The sequence below is a fragment of the Ceratotherium simum genome, chromosome 6, assembly GCF_057802395.1.
Source record: "Ceratotherium simum simum isolate JZ-2026a chromosome 6, ASM5780239v1, whole genome shotgun sequence".
NCBI lineage: Eukaryota > Metazoa > Chordata > Mammalia > Perissodactyla > Rhinocerotidae > Ceratotherium > Ceratotherium simum.
The window spans coordinates 40,944,600-40,966,256 of NC_141905.1; the positions used below are offsets into that span (position 1 = coordinate 40,944,600).

Sequence of the window (21,657 nt, forward strand, 5' to 3'; positions counted from 1 at the left end):
AACACATGATGGAGCCTTCTTTCCTAGGAACAGGTGTTTATGGGAGTGAGGCTACTGGAAGCATAAAGGCTGTGGGGATGGAGGAGACACAATAAATCAGCCAGGGGCGCTGTCTTGTTTCCTATTTCTGCTGTAACAAATTGCTACAAGTTTAGTGGCTTAAAGCAACATACATTTATTCTCTTACAGTACTTGAGGTCAGAAGTCTAAAATGGAGGCTCTAGGGGAGAATCTGTCCTTGCCTTTTCCAGCTTCTAGAGGCTACCCACATTCCTTGGCTCATGGCCCCGGGTCACTCTGACCTCTGCTTCCATTATCACATCTTCTTCACTGACTGTGATCTTCCTGCCTCCCTCTAATTAGGACCCTTGAGATTACATTGGGGCCATTCAGATAATCCAGGATAATTTCATCGTCTCAAGAGTATTAACTTAATCACATCTGCAAAGTCCCTTTTACTGTGTACCACTTAATGACAGGGATATGTTCTGAGAAATGCCTCATTAGGCAGTTTTGTCCTTGTGCAAACATCGTAGACTATACTTAGACAAACCCAGATGGTATAGCTTACTACACACCTAGGCTATATGGTACTAATCTTATGGGACCACCATTGTATATGCAGTCTATCGTTGACTGAAACGTTGTTATGTGGCACATGACTGTATAGGGAGCAGGGATTAGGACCTGGATGTCTTTAGTGGGGCCATTATTTGGCCTACCACAGGCTCTAAAGACAAACTTAAGTGTTTCACATTTTTGTCAAGCTGGAGCTGTCTGCAATAAGGATTTGAATCCCTCCCACGTTCTTTTCTCTCTCCTTTCTCCACAGTCCCTCTCCTGTCCTTCCACTCAGCTCTGTCTGGATTCAAGACCTGAGTCATCCTTTCTGGGCTTTTCCTTCCTCCCACAGGCAGCAAGAGATTGGCAGCAGAGTTCTGTTCTAACTACTTTTCTGTATTTATTTCACTGTAACTGTTATTAGTGCTTGAGAAGCCCAAGAACCCATTATGTAATTGGATTTGTGCTCAAAACTACCTACATCAGACCCTTGAAAGGAGACTTAGTCACTGAACATTTATTTTAGCCATATAATTGCAAATTTCTGGTTGCTTAAGGTTGCAAAGATAAGCCTAAGCATAGAGATCTGTCTAATTTTAAGAGGATGAACCTAAGAACAAAGGTCTGTTCTCTCTTGCATAAGGTCTGTAGGCATTTTGGTAACTGAGGCAAGCCAGTAGAAAAGCATTTCAATGCAACTGAATCACACACTTGGCCAATTTCACAGGACATAGAGGACCTGGAAAAAAATATCATTGGTGACCTGTTTTGCCTTCCCTTTTAGGCTGAAAGCTCCTTAGCAGAGGAGTCTAAAGCAAAGATTATTACATCGAGATTATTACATTGATGTCAGTGGTGGTGGTGCCCCTACAGAAGGAAAAGCATCCCAAAGCAGAGATGACAAACAGGAAGCACACATACTGCCTTTACCATTCCACACCCAAGACAGACATCACTAATCCAGCTGAATGCTCCAGCCAGCCACCGCCACTCAACTAGAGTTGGCAAGCAAATGGAGCTCTATCTGATGTCCCTGCATTAGACAGTCAATGCCCTCCTGTTTCCAGGCATTAAGAAAAATTCCTCCTACTGCAATCCAGCAATAAAACACTCTGATGCCAAAGACACCACTTGAGCTTAATTTCGGGAGCTGGCAAAATCCTGGGAGAGACTGATTCAAAAGTGAAGCAGATGCTTCTGTCTCCCTATTTTATGTTTGGAGACCTGGGGTGGGGATCCTATCTCATCTTACCGTCTCCAGCTCCTCCTCTGTGGATACTGGATAATGGGGCTTCTTCTCCTTTCCCCTCCATGGGACTTCTGTGCTTTGGATTCCTGCATTCAATGTGTGGCCCTGCCCCCAATTTCTGCTTTTTCTTCCTTAATTATGTGGCTCTCCTCCTCTTTACTCAAACCAGAATCCTGCTAGGCCTCCAAGAGCACCTTCCCCAGGGAGTACTTGGCAGTATTGTCAAACTCTTCAAAGGCAAGGACCGGAAAGAAACACCAGCTCATCCATCTCTGTCTCTTTTTTCACCTTGTGTTTTCCACTCACAATAAGCAGCCTTAGAGGTTATCAAACACCCCACCGTGCTTTGACAGCTATTCATCCATTAAATCTCTGATTGCCCGGCATAATTGTGGACTGTACTCCTACTCTATGAACATGGCTCCTCAACTGTTCTCAGACACTAGCTTGCTTTCACTCTAGGGCTTGCTAAGAAAGAGGAAAAACTCAGCTCATTCAAACAGCTCAGTGACAGGTGAGCCAGCCACATCAGAACATGGGAGGGGAGAAAAACCAGCACGTGCTACTGTGTGCTTGCTTTTTATTATGAGAAAATGGCTTACACAGCTGACACCCCAAAATTTTTGCTAGCATCACAGGGAGATTTTTTGCTTTGGACCAGGGCCATCTGGAGCCTGAGAAATCCTGGAAGGGCACGAATCAAAAGAGCAGATCTCTTCAGTCTCCCGATTTCATTTCAACGCCGTTCTCAGCCCGTCAATAATCCAGCTGCAGGCTCTGCAGCAAAGCACATTCATCCAGCGTCGTGTCTAAGTCGCTGCCTTCAGAGGGGGCTTTTCAGCTTGGATACAAGCCCACTGATTGCCTTCCTTGTAGGGTTCCCGCCCGGCAACGCCCACCTGAGCGCGGGCTCTGCGACGGCAAGCGCGGCAGCCTGCCGGGGTCGCGCCGCGGTGCCCAGGAGCCCAGCCGGCCAGCAGAACGCACGGCGCTGGGGCTCTGAGCGCACAGCCGCTGCCGCACCCCCCGCGCTGGAAAGGGGCCAAGACGGAGACAGCCGCCTGGAGCCCCCGAAGCGAGAGCCCTGCGTGGGAGGCTGTGAACTGCTGTCAGAGGAGGTCAAGGAGACGTTGAGAGGGCAGTCTGTGACTCAGCAGAGGTCAATGGCAGAGCCCTCAGGTGGGAGTCCAGAGGCCCAGGCCCTGCCGCTCACATGGTTATGACGTCACCTACGCTTCCAGGCCTCATAATTCTCATTTACAAAAACCCAGGTGCTAGATGTTTATTTTTAAAATAATCATTTTTGTTTTGAGAACGTTTTAAAAAAATAGAAAAGCACAAAAGAATATAATTGTATACAAACCTTCTAGCCAAAAGAGACCATTAACATTTTTTGTAATGTTAACAACAAATATTTTGTAATGTTTGTTTCAAGATTCTTAAAATATAAATGAAGTTCTTAAAATATAAATGAAGTACAGCACGACAGAAGATGGACGCCCCTTTTAGCCCCTTTATCCTCCCACCTTAGTTCCTTCCCCTTCCCCCAGAGGAAAGTACCTGAAAGAAATTAAATCACTTCCTCCTAATCCACTTGCAGACTTTTACCTACACATAAACAATGTAGAGAATATATAATATTGAGAGTGCATTTTATAATTTGTATCCTTCTACACTTTTATTCTGCAATTTTTTTTCCACTCCATACTATATTTTGTTCTGTGTAGAGATCTAGTTTACTCATTTTAACCACTGTATAACATTGAGTGGGTGATTTCTAAGCTCCCACCTGTTCTTAACACCAAGCCAGTGGGTCTTAAGCTGCGCATTAGAATCACCTGGGGACTTTAAAAATGCAGATGCCCAGGCCCTATTCTCAGAGGTTCTGATTTCGTTGGGCTAGAGTTAGGCCTGGGTATTTGCCTTGGGATTCTGTGATTCCAGGGAGGAGAATTGTGGATGTCTGCTATGCCTCTCCTGGTAGATTAGAAGCAATTTTACATCTTCTAACAGAATTATACCAACCAAAATGAATTTGCTAGGGATACTCCCTGAAACCTGCTGATAGCTGTGTCTGAGGGAGGGCAAGAGTCTCTCTCCCTTTACCTTACTGCTAAAAAAATGGTGTTTATGGGCCCTAGCAATCGGCACACCCTCACCTCTGCTCCCTGGCAGAAATGGAGATGTTCCTATTGAGAGGAGTATTAGGGAGATGACCCCATCAGGTAAGGGAGAAAACCTCAGAGAGTGGAGTGTGAAAGGAATCTGAATTACTCTCTTTTCATCATGTTGCAGCATGAGAGGGAAGAAACTATTGCCAAGTAATTCTGCAGAAAATCTACCAGACAACTGCCCCTCTCCTTTCCCAATTTTTATTTTTGCCAGGATCAGCCTCCTCATAAAAAGGCATTTATTAAACTACCATTTATAGCTTTGCTAGAGAGAGGAATCATGGAAACCTGGACCCTGCCCTCTAAGGGCCATTCTTTGGGACAGAGTTCAGGCAACAAGGTGACCTTGATGGTATTTTATAACTTTGTTCTTTCTCTTTTCCCCATTCTTTATGCTAGCCACAGAGGAAATTACCTGGAAAGAATGACGCAATAAGGTGCAGTTTAACTTTCTGTCCTTCTGTAATACATTCAACAAATATTTTTTGAGTGCTTATTCAGTGCCAGCCACTGTGCTGGGTCATGGGGATCCCGTGGGTTCAACAATCACAGACTTTCCCCTCCAGTTTGGACTATAGAGCAATGAATAGACAACCAAACAGTATGTATAAAACATGCTACAGGAGAGGGAAGCACAGAATGCTCTGGAAAAGCAGAGGAGGCTAGAGAGAGAGAGAAAAATCAACTTAGTCTTGGGATCTCAGAAATATTTCCTAGAGCAGCAATTTCAAACATGAGTGTGCATAGGATCATCTGGAGGACTTGTTAAAGCACAGACTATTGGCCTTCACCCCAGAGTTTCTGATTCAGTAGGTCTGGGGATGAAGCCTGAGAATTTGCATTTCTAACACAATTCCAGGCAATACTGATGCTGCTGGTCTGGAGACCACACTTGGAGATCCGCTGTCCTAGAGGAACCAAAGGCTTGGCCTTTGCTACTCAAGGTATGGTCTTACGACCAGTACATCACAACATGGGCCTCACCTGGGAGCCTGTTAGAACTGTGGAAATTCAAGTCTCACCCTAGATCTACTGAGTCAGAATCTGCATCAAGATCCCAAGTAATACCTATGCACATTAAAGTATGAGAAACAGCTCTCTAAACCACTGCTTCTGCAACTTGGCTGCACATTGGAATCACCTGGGCAGTTTTAATAACAAGTGATGCCTGGCTTCCACCTCCAGAGAGTCTGGTTTAATTGGTGTAGGGTGTGAAAAGCTTCCCCAGGTGATTCTAATAGGCAACAAATTTTGAGAACTACCAGCCTAAGCTAAATGCAGCCTGAGTAGGAGCTAGCACCACAAAGAAAGGCAAGAAGAATGTTAGGGACAACAGAATGTGCAAAGGCTCAGTGGCAGAGAGAGCAAAGTAGGTTCAGTGAATGGAAAGGGGTTTGGTGAGCTCAGAGTATAGTGGAGAAGTGATGAGTTTTGAGGCTAGATGGTTATAGAGGCCAGTGGTGGAAGACTCCAGAACATGTCTAAGGACTTTGGGTTTTCCCTGAGAGTTGGACACACTCAGATTTGCATTTTAGAAGTGATCAGTCTGTTGGCTGTGTGAGAACAATGTGCCTGCTGTTAAGGCTGGGATTTCTTTGACTGTAAACAAACCTATTGCTCTTACCAAATTACTCTTTTCAGGAAACACTGCTCTTTAAAGATAGGGGCTAAAGAATGGGGGTGGGACAAAGAAAAACAGCACTGAAGGGGAGCAGAATATGTCACCTCAATATATGTCACTTTGGCATGAGGATTATTTTGACCTGAAAGCAATTGAGAAAAGGCAGATACAAAGAAAAGTTCTCTGCCTTCTCCCTATTTGTCTAAAAGCAGGACCTAAATTTGTAAAAGTGTCCCCTCTCCCGTCTCTACCAAGAAGGACAGATTAATCAACAGAGACAACTCTAGACCAGTATCAGCCCAGAGACAGCACCAGAGGAATCTACATAACAAACCTTACTAAAACTAGCCCTTGTCTACCATTAGCTTCCTGCGCACCGACACACCGCTTCTCCTGCCATGCTGAGGCCGCATCCCACATGCAGCAACTAGGAGGATGTGCAACTATGACATACAACTATCTACTGGGGCTTTGGGGAAAAAAAAAAGGAGGAGGATTGGCAATAGATGTTAGCTCAGAGCCTGTCTTCCTCAGCAAAAAGAGGAGGATTAGCATGGATGTTAGCTCAGGGCTGATCTTCCTCACAAAATAAATAAATAAATAGATAACTGTTTTAAAAAAAAGATGCTATCTGAGCCCAAGGTCTAACCACGTCTTTGAGTTACTCATCTCTGAGTGTTCGATGTGTGTGCATAATGCACATGTTAATAAACTTCTGTTTGTTTTTCTCTTGTTAATCTACCTTTTATCAATCTAATTTATAGGGCCCCAGTCAGAGAAGCTAAAATGGGTAGAAGAAAAAGATTTCTTTTTCCTCCCCTAGAGTCCCAAACATTCTATAAATCTTCATTTTGGCACTTTGGCATCCATCATTCGGTTTAACCAATATCTACTGAGCACTGTGTACCAAGCCCAGAGCTGGTGCTGTGGGAGCAAAATCCAGATCCCTGATGCTCTGTCTTTGTGAAGAGTTGCAAGGTGGGGAACTCAGACAAGCAAATGATTTTTCCAAAGAGCATTAGTTTGAGTCTGGTTGAAGATTTGACAGTGCTGTTAAAATGGGAGGATTCTGTGCCATCCAACTCCACTTGAGCCCTCAGCTAAACCATCAAATGGCCCCATTCATCCTGCAGCTGCAGGATTCCTGAGGTCATGCCAGTGGGCGCCGGGAATGCAAACGAGGGCTCAGTCTTGGCTTCTGACACCCTGTGAGCTTTGAGGAAGAACAAGTAAGTATTTGTTAGGGGAAGGCCCACAAAGGCACCACAAGAGAGGAGATTGAATGACCCATGGGATTCCTGGCCAAATGCAAAAAGCTGGTGTAATCTCTGCCACCACAGCTTGTGTCACCTCACTTGCTCACTGGCTGTGGAGGCAACTGATGACCCACTGACCAAAGCAGGGTTCCCTAAACAGAGTGAGGGTGGCAGTTCTTCAAGAATAGAGTTGGTGCTTTGTAACCCACAAGGTGAGGACTGTTGGGCCAACCCAAGTTAAGGAAACAAAGCCTCTGCAAGGCAGGGAGAGGATAAAGGCATCTTTTGCTGGGTTCCCTGGACCATTCCTCCCCAGATGTACCCAAGAGGAAAACAGGGAAGAAAGAACACAAGTGGCAGGACAGAATTCCCTTAGAAAGCCTATAGAAAGCAGCAAAAAAATCAAACTCTTTCTAGGTCATGCTTTGTGGAACTCAGTTCTCCCAGTAACTCAGATACTATTAATTTGCTCTCGAAATTTGATCCCACTACGATTACCAGTGATACAGTTGCTTATGTTACTCAAGGGCTATGTTCAGGCATCACTTAACCAACCCCCTCTTACTCTCTGGGTATTAGCACAGTGACATATTATAGGGTGACACAGACCATGTGTATTGAGCAGGATTACTCAACCTCAGTACTATTGATATTTTGGACCACATGATTCTTTGTTGTGAGGAGCTGTCCTGGGCATTGTAGTATGTTTAGTAGCATTCTTGGCCTCTACCCACTAGATGCCAATAGCACCCCCTTGTCATGTTGCTGAAAATATCTCCAGGCATTGTGGCATGTCTCCTGGGGGTAAAATTGCCCCCAGTTGAGAACCACTGGAATAGAGGAAAGGTGAAAGAAGGTTTTGATATGAAATCTTCTAAGAAAACAAAAGAAGGATCAATAGTCTTTGTTACTTAAAATTAGCAGTTTCTATACAGGAAAGAAGCCTCAAATGACCATAGCCTTGAGTAGAATTTTAACCTTCAACATAAAATAAAAGACCTATGTAATACTAAAACAGCAAGCCACATGTATAGTCAGTCAATTCAGTCACATCAACCCAATGGCTTAAAAATTATATTCAGTAGCATCATCTGTGCCTTGACAGTGTGCTTAGTATTATGTAGGTGCAGCCCACACACTATTAGAGTGATTTGATTAAATAGTAATGATCCAAATGACCGCCTCTGGGAGAGATTTAATGGTGTTATACAGAAAGTATCATGAAGCCGCAGAATACAGAAGTTAGTTTCAGCTGGACTCTGAGATGGAAAAGACTTTGCCCATGTCCAAAAGTTTCAAAATACTTCTCTCATTGCCATAGTGCACAAAAGATAGCTCATCACATGGAGGAAACATAACTACCAAAGTGACCTCAGATATAAGAACGCAGGAGAAGAGAGAGAGATCAATGGCAATAAGCAGCCATCTTACTTAACAAACAAGTAAACAGGCTGTATTTTAAAGAGCAGAAAACAAAATCTCTACAGAAGCAGGAGATGAAGGCTTGGTCTTTTGAACAACTTGAAAATTACATAAACAAAATGTGAGAACATTCTCACTAAAATGTAAATTCTTTTAGAGCAGGAATTTTTTTTTTCTCTTTTGTTCATATTTTTATCTAGGCCTGTATCCCAATGCCTAGAATGATGCCTGGTGCTGGTGGGTGCTCAATAGATATTTGTTTAAATGAATTCAGCAATTATTAATAAGCTAACTGAAATAAGAAACAGAAATCCCAGTGCTCTATAGACTCTGTGGAATCCACAGAGAAGATCTAGACAGTACTAGCATTAAGATTATTCCCTCAAAATGCTCAAAGACCAGTGTGGATACTTCCAAATAACTCAGAAGATAGCTTGAAGGGGTTCCCAATGACTGAATTTGAATAAATGGAGAAAAATTGAGGATTTGGGATTATAATACATTGAATAAAAATTAATCCACGAGTCCATACTCATGATTTAATGATGGTGGTACTAAAGAAGGAAAAAAGAGCTAGAGGGAGAGTGGCAAGGTGTGAAGAAAACTGCTTTTCTGTGTAGAAGCATTACAGGTAATAAATATAAAAGGAAAGATTGAATTAGAAAAGTCTCCGTTTTCAAACATCAGTGTAATCATTGATTCAGACACAGATCACCAATGTTTCTAAAGCCATTGGGTGAAAGTTTGTTGGGAATCAGAATATTCAGACAGTCTCAAACATCACCTCACAGATTACTTATTTACAACAAGGGAGAAAGGTAACTTTACAATGGAGAGGTCTGGTGGATTTAAACCTAACCAAATGATCAAACTTAGCACCACCAATAATGGCAGTTGATGCTTGCTATCATTCAGTAGGAAATAAACAATGTCACTATATTAGTTATCTAATGTTGCACAATAAATACCCCAAGAACTTGATGGCTTAAAACAACAATAACCATTTATTATTTCTTATATTTCTGATGGAAGGAATTTAGGAAGGGTTTGTCTAGGAAGTTCTAGCTTGGGGTCTCTCATGAGGCTGCAATCAGATATCAGCTGGGACTACAGTCATCTGAAGGCTTGACTGGGGAGGGATTATCAATTTCCAAAATGCCACCTGTCTGGCTAGTTGGTGTTGGAAAGTTAGTTCTTCTCCACAGGGCTGCTTGAGTGTTCTTATGGCATCACAGCCAGCATCTCATAGAGCTAGTGAACCGAGAGCTCAAAGCAGAAGCCGCAATGCCTGTATAACCTAGATTTGGAAATCACACATCATCACATTCGCAGTATTCTATTGGTCACACAGGCCAGACCTGATTTAATGCGGGTTGGACTACACAAAGGCGTGGCCACCAGAAGGTGAGGATCATTGGGAGCTATTTAGAGGCTAGCTTTCACAATCATTCATTTTGTGTTTTTTACAAAAAAGATTTAAACTCAGCCTAATCAGGAGGAAATAATCAACAAATGCAAAGTGAGGGACATGCTACAAGATAATTTTCTCAAACTTTAAAAAAAAACTCATAAAAGATATTTTTAAAAGGCAGGATTGTTCTCAATTAAAGGACACCAAAGAGAAAGGACAAGTAAATGTAATGTGTGATCCTTGATTTGATCCTGGAATTAAAAAAAAAAAAGCCAGAATGGACATTTGGGAGACAACTGGAATAGTTTGAATATAGACTGTATATTAGGCAATATCATTGTATCAGTATGTCCACAAAACTTTGTACAAGAATGTTCATAGTAGCCAAAAACTAGAAACAGCCGAGATGAGATGGATAAGAAACTGAGCTATATTTAGATAATATAACACTAATCAACAATAAAAACGAATGAACTACTGATACACCATACAACATGAATGAATCTCAGAAATATTATATGAGAAAATAAGCTAAACTAAAATATGCATACTAGATGACTCCATTTATATGAAGTTCTAGAAGAAGCAAAATGAATCTATGATGATAGAAATCAGATTAGTGGTTGCGTCTAGTGGTGAAGAGGATTGGTGCAGTGCTGACCTGGTGGCGTAGTGGTTAAGTGCGCGCGCTCCGCTTCAGCGGCCTGAGGGTTCCCAGGTTCGGATCCCGGGTGCACACTGATGCACCACTTGTCAAGCCATGCTGTGGCCGCGTCCCATATAAAGTAGAGGAAGATGGGCACGGATGTTAGCCCAGGGCCAAGTTTCCTTGGCAAAAGGAGGAGGATTGGTATTGGATGTTAGCTCAGGGCTGATCTTCCTCACAAAAAAAAAAAAAAAAAGAGGGTTGGTGGGAAGAGGCATAAGGGAATCTTCTAGGGTTGTAGAAATGCCCTTTATCTGGATAGAGTCATGTCTTGATAGGGGCATGGATTATATCTATTTGTCAAAACCAATTAACTGTACACTTACCTGTGTATTTTTCTGTATATAAATTATCACAATAAAATTTATTTAAAAATTATATCAGTGTTAAATTCTGTGGATATAATAATGATACTGTGGCTGGAAGAAATACCCTGAAGTATTTGTGGGTGAAGCATCATGATGTCTGCAACTTATTTTCAAGGGGAAAATATAAAGAGAGATCAAGCAAATGTGGCAAAATTTAACAACTGGTAAGTCGGGGTGAAAGATAGACAGTAATGTGTTGTACTTTTTATACACTTTTCTGTAGGTCTGAAAATTTTCAAAGTAAACAGTTGGAGTAAAAATAAATTAAAATAATAAAAAACTATTCCCTTAGCCATCATTTCCTCAATAAGAGGAATGGGAAACTGAAATCAACTACCACTGCGCATTCTCTCTATTTTATCATATGTAGGAATGTCCGTCCCTCTATATAGTTCTTCTTATGGTATGTGTTTAGCTATTCAACTCATCCTTTTGATAGGGCAAAAAATTTTAAAAATCATGACCTCAGAAGAACCCTGGTCAAATGTAGTAGGAGAATGGAACAACAAAAGACCCCAAATAGCTAAAGGAATCCTGAGAAAAAAGAACAAAGCTGGAGGTGTCACACTCCCTGATTTCAAAATATACTACAAAGCTGTAGTAACCAAAACAGCATGGTACTGGCACAAAAACAGACACACAGATCAATGGAATAGAATCGAAAGCCCAGAAATAAACCCACACATCTATGGACAGCTAATCTTTGACAAAGGAGCCAAGAACATACAATGGGGAAAAGAAAGTCTCTTCAACAAATGGTGTTGGGAAAACTGGATAGCCACATGCAAAAAAATGAAAGTAGACCCTTACCTTACACCATGCACAAAAATTAACTCCAAATGGATTAAAGACTTGAATGTAAGACCTGAAACTATGAAACTTCTAAAAGAAAACATAGGCAGTACGCTCTTCCACATCGGTCTTAGCAACATCTTTTCAAACACCACATCTGACTGGGCAAGAGAAACAATAGAAAAAATAAACCAATGGGACTACATCAAACTAAAAAGCTTCTGCACAGCAAAGGAAACTATCAACAAAACGAAAAGACAACCTAACAATTGGGAGAAGATATTTGCAAACCATACATCTGATAAGGGCTTAATCTCCAAAATATATAAAGAACTCATGCATCTTACCAACAAAAAAACTACCAACCCAATTAAAAAATGGGCAAAGGACCTGAACAGACATTTCTCCAAAGAAGATATACAGATGGCCAACAGACACATGAAAAGATGTTCAAAATCACTAACTATCAGGGAAATGCAAATCAAAACTACAATGAGATATCACCTCACGCCTGTCAGAATGGCTATAATTAACAAGACAGGAAACAATATGTGTTGGAGAGGATGTGGAGAGAAGGGAACTCTCATACACTGCTGGTGGGAGTGCAAACTGGTGCAGCCACTATGGAAAACAGTATGAAGATTCCTCAAAAAATCAAGGATAGAACTGCCATATGATCCAGCTATTCCACTGTTGGGTATTTATCCAAAGAACTTGAAAACACCAATTTGTAAAGGTACATGCACCCCTGTGTTCATTGCAGCGTTATTCACAATAGCCAAGACTTGGAAGCAACCTAAGTGCCCATCAAGGGACGAATGGATAAAGAAGATGTGGTATATATACACAATGGAATACTACTCAGCCATAAGAAACGATGAAATCCAGGCATTTGTGACAACATGGATGGACATTGAGGGTATAATGCAAAGTGAAATAAGTCAGAGGGAGAAGGTCAAATACCGTATGATTTCCTTCATTAAGTAGTAGGTAATAACAACAATAAACAAACACATAGGGACAGAGATTGGATTGGTGGTTACCAGAGGGGAAGGGGGGAGGGAGGAGGGTGAAAGGGATAATTCGGTACATGTGTGGTGATGGGTTGTAATTAGTATTTTGGTGGTGAACATGATGTAGTCCATGCAGAAATCGAAGTACAATGATGTACACCTGAAATTTTTACAATGTTATAAACCAATGTAACTGCAATAAACAAAAAATTTATTAAAAAAATAAAAAAAATAAATAAATTAAAAAAAAAAAACAAAGGTAGTAGGAGATATGGGATGCCTCCCAGCATCTTGCTGGGCCACTACCTGAACTTAACCAGATCTCTTCTAACATTTACTGGACATACATAGTGCTCCCATTTACCTAAACTTTTAATATTTTTCAAATCCTTTCCTCTGAATGAACATGCCTGTTTCCCAAGGCTTCTTAACAGACTGAGTTGACAGTACAAATGATGTGCCAAATGATCAACACTTGACCTAATTTATATTCCAAGATTGTCAAGCATAAACTGGGTCTGGAAGGAGGCAAGAGAGATTTATTACTAAGATTTGTTTCAGAAGAAATGCGTTCAGAAAATGAAGCCACCAAATTTTGATACTCTTGGCTCGAAAAACAATGGGAAAAAAACACTTTTGTGTTGCACGGTGCACATGGCAGGTGAAAAAGTGGGGATACTAGATGAAGTTTCTGTCAAGGAATTAGCAAGATAGTCAAGGAGGCCACAGGAAAGTTTTGAGGCACCAGACAAACATCTTCTGGAAAAATACAATAAGGACAACCCACGTGGTTGCCTGATAATGAGAAAAAGTTTGTTCTTTCCTGAACCACCTCTGCTTCTGGGTTAGAAGCAGCAGTGGGAAGAGGCAATCTCTGTAACATATTAAGGATGGTGTAAAATTTTGTATCTCTGTGAAGATGGTGATTCTTTTAGTCAAAAAACCTAGAGGTACAGCTGATTCAATGCTCAGGTCGAGCAAGGAGTCACCAGGGCATGGATCTTAAGAATACTTAGCAGTTCTCCATACCTGGCTTCAGATTCCTACCATGGCATGACTCCTAGGGGCTACTAACAATGCATTGAAGTTACAAAGTGCTTTAAGTTTATCAAGCACTTTCGCATATCTCTCCACATTTGGAACTCACCGCTCTGTAAGGTATGGACAGTGGGGTAAAGGCAGTTTTAATCTGTCTTTTGTAGATGAGGACATTGAAGCTCAAAGGCATTGAATCTTACCCAAGGTCATATAGCTAAGACTCAAGTTCTATCTTCCAATTCCTCTTTCCATTATGCTCCAGACAGATAGGCAAGGCATGATGGCTAGGTGGGGAAGGATGGCTCTAGGAGTGCCTTTTAGACCCCCTCAGCATGATGATTTGGATAGGTTGAACAGATTACATAGCTAGAGACTTGCTGGGCAAAAGACATCTATCCTTGAAGGACAAAATTAAAAAGATGTGTTTCATGTGGAAGCAACTATTTGTTTTTGGCCAAAAGAAGGCGATCAGGCATGGGCGGGGAATTCCAGCGGGCACATAAGGTCCAGGATTGTGTGTGTATGAAGCAAATGGACAAAGAGAACAGATCCTAGACCATGGACTATCTTAGAGAAAGGACTATATCTAACAGGTCACACCAAAGGCTCAGTGTTCATTACGTCATTTAGTCAAGGGTAATCTGAGGATTGCATTTTACTGTTTCTTCTCAGGGGTTTCCATTTCAGCAAGCTAAGGAGTTCCTGGGCATGCAAATAAACTTGTTTCTTTAGTCACCTTGCTTCTCCTGCTTGCTTTAATATGCTGTGTGGAGGAAATTGGACCTCACTGGAATTAGAAGTGGATTCAAGGCACAGCCCTAGCAGGTCTGTGTCACAACTCCTGTGTGACCTTCAGCCTCTCCGGATTTTCTTCCATTACCTGGAAACTGAGGGAGAATTCTTAAAATAAGTCCCTCCTAGCTCTAACATTCTGTCAGCCTCGGTGGAACAAGACATAGAAATTGGCTCTCGTTGGCCCCTCCTGCATCCAACCTTTCAAAGTCATCTAATCATATACATGTGCCCCCATCTTGTCCAGCCAGGGGTGCCTGGACATATGCAGGGAAAACTCCACTGACTGGATGCTCACAGTTCTGTTGGCAAAGTGCTTCAATCTCCGTTTCTATTTTTTTTTTTTTTAAAGATTTTATTTATTTTATTTTTTCCCCCCAAAGCCCCAGTAGATAGTTGTATGTCATAGCTGCACATCCTTCTAGTTGCTGTATGTGGGACTCGGCCTCAGGATGGACGGAGAAGTGGTGCCTCGATGCGCACCCGGGATCCGAACCCGGGCCACCAGCATCGCAGCGCGTGCACTTAACCACCAAGCCACAGGGCCGGCCCTCCGTTTCTATTTTTTAAGAAGCTGCCCAGTGCTGCTTCTTTCCCTTCTCTTTAGCATCCCAGTGACAATAACTGCTATGAAGTTCATAATTCTTCAGATAGTCAGTGAAGCCCTTTAGGCTCCTTTCTAGAATCTTATTTTGGACCTCTTGAAGACCATGACCTGGCATCAATAACATAGGATATATCAGAGCTTATTTTTTCTACGACTACTTTATATATTGGTTTGCTAACAAGGTCACTTTTTGTATAAATTAGAGTGGATACAATTGTATTTCTTGAGTGAAGAACGGAGAGTGGTGTTTAATTAATGCTCTGAGAATTGTACATAACTTCAGGGAGGTCACAGTTATGTGTAATGCATGGGAAAGTCATCCCTCATGTTTCCTCCAACGGGAAAACAGTCTTTTAACTGATCGTACCATCCGTGATTGTCTCTAAAGGTGAGGATTTCAGACCAGGAAGGAGAGAAAAGTGGTATGTGGAGTGGGGGACATTTTGACCCACCAGTGGGTCAAGCTGACCCTAAGCACTGTGGTTCTAGGAAAATAGGTTCTATTTGAAGCAATGTGGCCAGGTTACTGACACATCCTTATTTTTATCATCTCTAGTATATTTTTTTGCCTAGGAGTAGAGGCATGGCTGAGTTGATAAAATAAGTAGCCTCATGAATTTTATGTGTGAGTATATACAAAACTATAATAATACGATTATACCTGGAATATAAATATTTATGAATACTAATAAAACTGTCTATAACTCCTGCCTCACATCCCCAAATAGATCCTCATTATATTTATAGTAAACTACAGTTAGCCATATGGTTAGATCAAGGAAGGAGAAGGTTAAAAATAAATGTCTGGTCATTGTATTCTGCCAAACTGCAGCTAGGCCCTGAAAATAAATAGTTCTTGAGTTTTTTGCTGCATGGTCTAAGAATGTCACTATAAGCTAAATGAGAAATTTCCAGTAGCCCCAAAGCATCTGTGATTTCTTACACACAGAATTGCATTATATTAATGTGCTTAGCTCCCCATAAAGGCAGTGAAAAAAAGAGTCATTGACTTTGGATTTTGCATGCTTTAAAGCAAACGTCTAGGTACACAATAGTCACTCTTCTGGGCATTTAAAACAGAACTGGGGGAGGGGGCAGTGTATGTACTAGTCATTTGAGTTCATAGATATAATTTTGTCTACCTTCAACTTCGTGGGCATCCAAGACTCACAGCAGACCACAAACCTAACCTTGCCTTTAAAATTAAGTGATGGCCTGTTTTCAGCCTGTAATTCTTTAAAATCTAATACCTGTCTTGGTTTTTTGGCCAGAAAATCCATAATGACATGTTGTTTGTTCTCTCTACTGCAGAGAAACCCTTCGGGAGCTGATTCACAATGTCATTTGCTAAGCAGCCATGTTATTGAAGAGCTGAGATTTTCAGAGAAAAACAATTGCTTAATTGATACAGAGTCATGATGAGTGAGAGGCTGGTAGAAAAATGAGGGGTGGCACAGGGCTCTTCAGCCAAACTCGGTGGTTGCATGGTATTATAAATTCTTGCAGTGAAAGTGGCAATCCTGGTGTCTGGTACACAGGAGCTATGATTAGTGTTAAGAAGAATAAAGCCAATGGTACAAAGACGTGATAGAGGTTGTTGCATCACTTTGACAGGCTAGTTGCTGCCATATTGGGTCCTGGCCAGCAAGGGATAGATTAATTAATCTCAGAAATGCAATGAATATTCTTTTGATCTAAACTAATCCAAGCCAATTTTGATTCTCAGATTTCCATGCTCCTCTCCTCCACTTCCCAGTCAAAATGAGCCTATTCTCTCTTTTACTATTGAACCAAGCTTCTTCGCCCACCAAGATGCCAGCCAACTACTCTGATAAAATTGCCATTGCCAATGGCATCATGGGGAAATGAAGAATTCCGTGAAACCACTTTTCTCCTTTTCATGGCCTACAAGGCCCCATGGGATCTAGTCTCCTCCTCACCTCATACCACTCTCTGCTTGGTTCTATGCCACAGTCATTCTGACTTCTTTTAGTTCCTGGAATGGTCCTCACCCTCTCTTGCCTATGAATCTTTGCACATGCTCTTCTGCCTGGCCCATTTCTTTCCCCAACTAATTTCCTGTTTGTTACACCAAACTTCACTCATTCTCAAATATCCAGTACTTCTCTAAGGAAGTTATTCTTGACACCCCTCTCCCTCACACTCGTGTTACATGGTCTACTTGTGCACTTCTCTGTAGACTCTCACTGCAATGACAATTGTTTGATGGCACACTTATCCCTCTGGAGGATGATCTTTCTGAGTACTGGGATTGTATCTTTTTTGTTTATCTCTGTATCCTTAGCACTTAGCCCAGGACTCGGAACATAGTGGACTTGACAAATAGTTTTTGAATTAATAAATGAGAGTGAGTGAGAGAAGAAATGCATGGTTTGCTCCCATGGATATATTGCCTCTCAAAGCATAGTTTGAAAGGATATCAATTGGGCAGGTGTGGAGTCCTCATCAGGTTCAGTAGAAACAGGGAATCTTTGCCTAGGGGGTCCATGAATCTGCTAGTCAAGAACAACATTTTTTTGATAGTCATTATACTGCACCACCTTGATAAACTTCATCCCATTGGGGCTACTCGTATCACGTCATGGTATCAATTTCAGATTACAATGCAAGTCTGCCATCTACTGGTGATATGGAGTAGTACTGTGAAACCTATGACAAGACATTTCATTTTCTCCGGAATCTTCTGGATGTGAAAGCTAGGAGGGGCTTAGATTCTAACACACCTAACCATTTCATTTTACCAAAGGGGAAGCCATTTCCCATAAAAAGTCTATGATCACCCAAGACCAAACAGCTACTCAGTGGAAGGGCTCGAACTCTAATCTAGGCTTCCTAACAAAATCAGAGTCTTTTTTGTTCTTATTCTTAATTGTAAATAAGGATGGTGACAGAAGCACATATGGTCAACAATGCTGACCTTTTCCAAAAGGAAGTGGAACAATTGAGACTTGTTCCACTTTACATGCCAGGAATCTCTTACCCCCTTGTGTAAAGCTCCTCACATTCCAGAAAGCAGAGGATCTGATTTTCTGTTTTCTGTCCAAGGATTTCCTGGATCTGAAGACAGCTGTATGGAATCATGTGGAAAAGACTAGACTTACAAAACTTGGAATTTCACACCAAAAAGTTAGGCAAAGATATGGTACAGGATGTGTATTGCAAGCCATCAGCAAGACTTGGAGGGATTAGAAACACTCCAGAAGTTTGTGTTCCGAGAAGCCATGAGCTTTAATGGAAAAACTGACAAACCATAACTGAAAAAGCTAGGAACTGCCATCCTAATAAGAATAGACAGAAGTGGCGTAAAACCTTCCAGAAACGCCTCCTCTGTGAACTCGGCAGAATTGGCTACAGAAGCACTAAATTTTCCAATATATACATACTTTTGTTTTTTAGCTCCCCCATGGGACTGGGTTTAACTATAGTCATCTTTTTATTAAAGTGTGGTTTGCATGAAAACATGCCTTTTAACATTCCTGGGATCAATGAGGAGTCAAAACAACCAAACATCTCAGTACCTGCCAGGAAGAGTTTTGTCTTTTCCTAATGATTCTCAGAACCGGGTACTTCAGAGACTGGGCATCTGAAATGAAGGAAAAAAGATGTGGCTGTCAGGAAGTTCTCACTGGGTACTTTAAAAAAATTTCCCTAGAACTCTTTGGCTCTGAATGTACTTTTTAAAATATTCTTTACTCAAGATAGTACCACTAGCTAATGAACATGTTCTGGCTGATCATTTTGTTCCATAAGTTGGAAAAGTAACACCTTTACTTCGTACTCTGGGACAAACCTGGTAAGGAAAATAGTACAGGGTCCCAAATGGGTTAAGGATCAATTGAGGTCCTATTTTAGTCCCTTCAGGGTTGCGACAAAAAAAAAAAAAAATCTTTCCCTTGAAAAAAAGGGGGGGGAATGTCAATATTCGTTCAATTAATCCTTTCTCATGATCATCTCTCCTCCAGTCTCAACCACTAGTGTGGCGAGTGATGCTCATCATCGCCCCATCCCCAGACATGATCTGGAATGTCCTTAGCTTGAACCTGAATCCCTATGTACCCTTTCCATCTCAATATACTGCTCATTACCGAGGGCAATTCTGATGGCAGAATTATAGAACACTGTGTTGAGGTACGAGTGACCTTTGCTTCTCAGAGAAGGAAAGAATAAGAATTTTTACCCAGAATTTCAGTTTGTGGGTTATATGAGGACCAGAAGGTCCAAATGAGAACTAGGTGAAGGTTCTTGTGATTTGGCCATTGCCACCACCCCCTTTTCCCTCCTAGGGGTGAACTCAGAGTTGTTGGAATCTCTGGACTCTAAATTATGCTCAGATGTCCCTGACAGGCTAGAGATACGGCTTGATGCAAGTGACAGTTCTCCCCTTGCAAGACCCATGAGGGATGTAAGAGCACTCAGCCCCTCCACCTTCCCTTCCCTGATTGACATTAAGGAGACGTGGGCAACTAGATCCCTGGTGTTCCCTTTCTAGCCCTCCCATCATTCCACACCTGCCAACATATTTCCTTTTATTTCCACCTACTTCTACTATTAGCTACATTACTCCAAATTCATTTTCATCTCTTCCCTGACTCACCCTGTTATTTCATAGTCATCAATCAAGATCAAACAGTCCAAAATAGCCTTGCAGACTTGCCTGGAGGCACCAGGCTCAAAAAAATTAACTGCCTTAATCCCCCTTCCTGGCCCTACAAGTAGGGTATGATGGTAGTGGGATTTTCATACTGAAAATAACATAAACACTACGCTTTTGAGAATTTTCACATTTACCCCCAAATTTTGCCTGACTTAATTTAGGCTTCCTTAAATGATTTCAAAATAAATTCATATCATGAGTTCATTCATATGGACAATCTGATACAGTTATTTCAACAAAAATAGTCAGCATATAACAGTGTTTAAAAATGTGGGCTCTGGTCTTAGACTGCCTGGGTTCATGATTGCCGCCTCTGAGCTGGGAGACCCGTGCAAGTTACTTAACCCCTCTAAAACCTGTCTTCTTCATTTATAAAATGCAGATAATAATAGAACTTGCCTCTGGACAGGAGGAGAGAAGTCAAGATAGCAGTGTAGGCAGACTCTGAACTCACCTCCCCCCACGGACACAGCCAATTTACAACTACTCTGGGAAAAATTACCCCTGAGAAAGAACTGAAAACTGAATAAGAGGAACCCCTGCAAGAAACAACAATCCTAATTGAGGTGAAAGAGGCAGAAACTCCCTTCTGGAGAGAAAAAAACACCACCTTCACAAGCCACAATGCTTCACTGCTGCCTGGGAGCAACCCAAAGGTACGCAGTGTTCCCTGGAGAGGACCTGAGTAGGGGACCTGAGCCAGGGAACGTGCCCGCTATACACATTTTTTGGACCCAGCACAACCTAGATGAGTGGCATAATAACTGACTTTGCTGTCTACTAATAACATTGGGGAATACCCCCAGAAAAGCTGGTTCACAAAGAAATTAAAGCCAGCCCACACACAAATTCACCTTTTTCACAAAGCAACCAAAAATCACCAGAAAGAAACATGTACAATCCTTTGATGAAAAGAGACTCACCTGTTAGGCTCTGAGTGCATCTCAGTGAGAGGTGAGACCTCTCTAGGGACTGGGACATTGGCGGCGGCCATTGTTGTGACCCGGTCTGGGCATGCTGACACAGATGCCAGCAAACACCATTGGAGTTCTCCCCCTGGCCTGCTAGCCCAGGGTCTGCCCCACCCACTAGAGCACCGATTTAATCCAGCTCAGCCAGGGCAGACAGCCTACCCTAGGTAGTGGCCCCACCCAACAACAAGCCCTTGGGCAACTTGTGGGTCTGCTAAGTAAACTGCTTGGATTCTCTGCAACCTGACGAGTGGGTCCACCTCTGTGGGGCAGGGCATGTGCAAGGAGTGGGTGGAGAGTGTGGGGGCTCCTGCCTTGGAGAGACTGGGTCCACTTCAGGAGGTTGGGGCATGTGCACAGGGCAGGACAGTGTTGACTGTGTGTGGACCAGTGGGCGGTGGGGCTTGTCAGCTGCAGAAGACTTGTGCTTCTCAAAAAGCCACATAGAGGTTTGGCCCCACCTTCCAAAGCCTGAAACAATTGGGTGCTCCTGTGCCTGAGGCCAGCCATACCCAGCTGCAATCCTCAGAGAGTTGACAAGAGACTTAAAGGCTGGAGGCTTATAGCCATTATAAGCCCCTGAGCCTAACAACCAGCCATGTTGGGGGCCTAGTCACTTAATAGAAATACTGCAATAGGAATGTGCTATTGGACATTGCAGCTAACTGTGCCAGGGCTCCCCACACCTGATAAAGAGACTGAAGGGCTCACAACAACTGCAAGCAGCTGAGCATTACAACAGCTGGTGAGGGGGACAGCTCATCCTCCCTAGGCAGCTATGGGAAGAGCAACCCCACCACAACAGAAGGACATATGTAGCCCCCACAGGGGTCACTCCTGGAACGTTCGGAACTGGTGACAAGAGGAAAGCACACTGCGAGACCTCCTAAGGCATCACTTATATAAGGTCACCTCTCCAAGACCAGGAGATATAGCTGACCTACGTAATACATAGACACAAGCACAGGGAAAGAGGCAAAATGAGGAGGCAAAGGAATACGTTC

General features: G+C 42.3%; 1 long non-coding RNA gene across 2 annotated transcripts in view; it reads right to left on the reverse strand.

Annotated features, from left to right (window-relative positions):
- The window catches only part of LOC147916849 (uncharacterized), a 53,485-nt gene extending 32,796 nt beyond the window's left edge, over positions 1-20,689 (reverse strand). For both annotated transcript variants that reach the window (XR_015552568.1, XR_015552567.1), the window contains exons 1-3: positions 20,606-20,689; positions 18,547-18,611; positions 18,009-18,095 (exon numbers count right to left, since the gene is read on the reverse strand). This is a non-coding gene — a long non-coding RNA (uncharacterized LOC147916849). The remainder of the gene's footprint in view (positions 1-18,008; positions 18,096-18,546; positions 18,612-20,605) is intronic.
- Between the last annotated feature and the right edge of the window lie 968 nt (positions 20,690-21,657).